This window comes from Macaca thibetana, chromosome 13, assembly GCF_024542745.1.
Source record: "Macaca thibetana thibetana isolate TM-01 chromosome 13, ASM2454274v1, whole genome shotgun sequence".
Classification (NCBI taxonomy): Eukaryota; Metazoa; Chordata; class Mammalia; order Primates; family Cercopithecidae; genus Macaca; species Macaca thibetana.
In genome coordinates, this window is record NC_065590.1 from 77,004,260 (window position 1) to 77,009,083 (window position 4,824).

Below are 4,824 nucleotides of genomic sequence, written 5' to 3' on the forward strand. Positions count from 1 at the left end.
CGCGGTCACCTGCTCAGTGGCCAAGACTCCTGGGAGATTGCAGGCTCCTTGTTTACCAGGCAAGCACAGATAAGGTTTCTCACAGCCCCACCTGAGCTCCTGTGCCAAGGTAAACGTGCTGTCCAGAATGGCTCCCTGACTGGAAAATGTGTCAGTCTATTTATTTCTCACTCCCACTGGAAAAAAGGTGGGGTGGGGGAGTGATTGGTCATGATGTCATTCTTTCCACGGAACTTCTCAAAGGCATTGCATTTCTCGGTGACTTCCAGGCGCTGCCTGTGTGTCTGCACAGTACGGAGCACAACTGGCCAAGAACGGAGTTTCTCTTCCTTCTCCTACCATGCTGCCCCTCCTCCTCCTGCTGCTGGGGCTTTTATTCCCTGTGGGCCTTGCAGGCAGCACTGAAAAGGAACCTGGAAGCCATGAGGTGTGGGAAAGTTTTCCTGACATTTCTCCCAGAGGTAAACTGCAGAGAACTGGGAACAAAGAGTGAGATGATCCTTCTAAAAGCCATACAAAGAATCGATGACAGTTGCATTCATCAAAATTCTTGCTTACATTTCTCTGGAGAAAAGCTAAGATTTTCTCATTGGGTTTCTGGCTCCCCGAATTGATGGGAAATAGTAGCAGATAGCACTGGAGGAAATCTGGGCTCACCCAGAAATCTGGGCTTAATCAATGATTTCTGCCATTCATCCTTCTTACCAAGAGGCTCCTACAGTTCCACATTGCTTCCATCCCAAGTCAGAGGTACTTTTTGAAGATACAAAAGTTAATAAATTAAGAGAGGGGCCTTGCGCAGGCCAGTACAGAGAATTTTCATGAACGAAGAAATAGAAACCCAGTCCAATTTAAAAGTATTACAATTTTTTTTGGTAATATTTCAACATGTAGATAAAATCAGAGACTGATCCAGTGAATAGGAGTGGACCCGTTTTCCAGCTCTATTCTCTAGGGTAGACTTGCAGTAACAAACAACCCCCAAACCTCAGTGGCTGACAGTACTCGTCTCCCATTCATCCTCCCATCCTCCTAGGGTTGCCTGGGGGTGTCATGCTTGCTCAGGGACTGGGGAGGACAGAAGCTTTGTCTCTGGGCTGCCATGTTGGCCAAAGTTTTTGTGCACTGGCTCAGGAGGCCAGAAACACAAGTCAATTCCAGTCACATTTCATTGGCCAAGGCAAATCTCTAAGCTGCTCCTTATTCAAAGTGGGTGGGGAAATGGAATCCTACTATGGGCCTGGTAGGCAGAGAGCCAGAAGTATTTGGTGGGTAGCACGAATGATGGCCACATCAGCTTTAGCAAATATTAACACATTGCCTTATTTGCTTCATGTCTTTTTACTTCAAAGAAAGTAAACACCAGCGAAACAATTGAGTTCCTCTCTGTACACCTCCCTCATCCCATTTTCTTCCCTCATTTCCCAGAGCTAAGCACTGTTTTGAGATCAGTGTTAATCATCTTCATGCATGTTTTTATACTTTTACTATTTTTACTACATTTTTTATGTATCACAAACATTGCAAAGTATTATTATGCAGGCTTTTAAACTTTATATAGTGTATAATCATATCTATAGTATCATTATCTTCTGCAATGTTCATTTCTCCTTTAGCATTACAATTGTGAGATTTGTATCTATGCTGACACATACTGTGTTGTATTCCATTGTATAACTATAATACAGTTTAATTATCTTTTCTTTTGTTGATGGACATTTAAGTTGTTTCCAGTACTGCAGTGAACATCTTAATACATGTCTTCTTGACTATATGCCTAGGAGTGGAATTTCTGGACATGATCATCTTCAACTGTATTAGTTGTTGCCAAATTGCTCTCTGGAGTACTTGGATCAACTTACAGTTCCACTAGCAGTGAATGAGACTTCATGATTTAACATCTTTCCCAACACTTGGCATTGACATATACTTTTGCTATCTGGTGGGTGTGAATGGTGTCTCGTTGTTTGGATTTGTATTTCTTTAATAGTGAGAGTAAGCGTCTTTTTATATTTTTATTGACCTTCTGGAGTTCTTCTGTGAATTGCTAGTTTTGCCCATTTTCCCCCATATGTTGTCTTTTTCTTAATAATTTGAGAGATTGCTTTACATATTGTATTCATTGCAAGTGTTATCTTCCAGCCTATGGCTTGTTCTTCACTTTGTTCTCATGGCCTTTGTTGTACAAAAGTGAATTTTAATGTACTAGTCAACATACCACTTTTAAAATTAAACTAACCACAAGTTTTTATTTGCAGTGTTTTTAAATGAACTCTTCATCTTAAAGTCACAAAGAATTTTTCTATCTCTTCATCTTCTGTTTTAAAGTTGTGCTTTTTTTTAAGTTATTTAATTCAGCCAGGACTGATCCGATGTAGAAATCTACTTTTGTATTTTCCATATGGATAAAAGTTGCTCCTAGCACTCATTTATCAGATAGAACACCCTTTCCCCACTGGCGTGTAACATCATCTCTGCCCTGTCTTGTTTCCAAACATGGGCAGGCCAGTGACTGGGCCCTCTATTCTGCTCCCTTACTTATCCCTGTGCCCAGACTATATTGTCTTCTTCACTAAATATTTTGATAATAGATCTTGATATCTGGTAGGGCAAGTTCTTCCACCTTGTACTTTTTCAAAATTGTTTCTCAGTTATTCTTGGCCCTTTGCTCTTCCAAGGGAATTTTGAGATCAGATTATCTAGTTCAACACAAAACAGAAGAAAACCAAACACAATCCAAACCCAACCAAAAAAAAAAAAAAGGTTGTGTTGGACTTCAGCTGAAATTGTATAATTGATTTGGGAAGAATTGACATCTTTATGATTTTACATCTTCCTTTTTATTTGTTTCCTTTTATCTGGCGTGTGCTTATGATTTCCAAGCCCTCCATAAGATCCCAAATTTTTTCCTCTTCTTTCCTCTCTAACTCTTCTTACTTTGACCCAAACATGACTTCCTTTCTATTTCTTGTTTTGGCTTCAGTATCTTTCCTGACAATACCATCCATCTCTTTCAAAAGTCTCCTAATTCTTCTAACTCTTTTCAGATGTGCAAAAGGTAAAGCCCGGACACACGTCGTAATGATAGGAGGGGAAGGGAGTTCTGGCAGCCTCCTCTGAGGAGATAGGAAGGCATAATTCCACATGGGGGGTGCACAATAATCTCTCTGAGCTTCAGGATGTAGTATGTGCAGTGGTTAACAGCCCAGCCTGCTCGGTTTGAATTCCAGCTCTATCATTTACCAACTCTGATCTTGGGTAAATTATATAACCTCAGCATGCCTCAGTTTTCCCTTCTATAATGCAGGGATGAAAATGTTAATTCTCTCATTGGGTAACTGTGAAAAATAAATGAGCCAAAGTATGTAAAGTACTGGCTGGGCACGGTGGCTCATGCATGTAATCCCAGCACTTTGGGAGACCGAGGAAGGCGAATCACGAGGTCTGGAGTTCGAGACCAGCCTGACCAACATGGTGAAACCCCGTCTCTACTAAAAATTCAAAAACTTAGTCTGACATGGTGGGGCGGGGGAGTGCCTGTAATCCCAGCTACTCAGGAGGCTGAGGCAGGAGAATTGCTTGAACCCAGGAGGCACAAGTTGCAGTGAGCCGAGATCGTGCCACTGTACTCCAGCCCAGGCGACAGTGTGAGACTCTGTCTCAAAAAAAAAAAGTATGTAAAGTACTTGGGACAGTGCCTGACACATTGTAGGTGTCTCATATGTATTAACTATGATTATCATTACTGAGATACCCAAGGTGCACTGGAAATATGGTTAGTTTGAATGTTCAACTTAGATAATGTCAGAGTAGCTCACTAATCTCAACGCCACAAATAGAACTTGCTGGTTAGTGTTGTATCTTCTCATTAAGCAGAAGGGCACCATGGTATGGTGGATGATTTAATCATTAGTGATCCCCAGTGGTGCTAGTTTAGCTCAACTGTGTTGTAAATTTCACAGAATTAATGAATTCAGGGTTGGATGGTGGCCAAGATAATCTAATCCAATTTCCTAACTCATGTGTAAAACCTCTTCCAATAAACCTTCTACAGAAAAGGCAGATTTTTATGAGAGAAGATCAGAAAGGCAGGAATAGTGAAAGAACATCAGACCTATTGAAAAATGAAATTGAAGAGATGGTAGAAAATAGCATGAATTGATAACGGTTCAAAGGTTGCTGGGAGTAACCATTAAGAGAGACTGGAAGTGAGGGGGTGTTTCTGGAGAGCTGATAGCCTACCTCCAGGAGAGAGAGACTTATCCAGGAAAAAGTCTGCGCCTGGGGAGCTAGGGAGTATTTCTTGAGATTCTACATGACTGCCTAAGTGGGCCATTTGAGGGGCTTGGAACGTATCTCTCCCACCTCCCTGCCACCAGGTTGCCAGGGAACGGTGCCCGCTTTGGGTTAAGACTTCAGTTGCCGGGCACGGTGGCTCATGCCTGTAACCTCAGCACTTTGGGAAGCCGAGGTGGGAGGATCACCTGAGGTCAGGAGTTCAAGACCAGCCTGACCAACATGGAGAAGCCCCGTCTCTACTAAAAATACAAAATTAGCCTGGCGTGGTGGCACATGCCTGTAATCCCAGCTACTGGGGAGGCTGAAGCAGGAGAATAGCTTGAACCTGGGAGATGGAGGTTGTGGTGAGCAGAGATCATGCCATTGCACTCCAGCCTGGGTAACAAGAGCGAAACTCCGTCTCAAAAAAAAAAAAAAAAAAAAAAAACCGAAAGACTTCAGATGCCCCTATTGAAAGGAAATACATATAACTTATAAGCAGTGAGACTCCTACAGGGCGGGATCTCCTTAAGGGGTTGCAGCCCC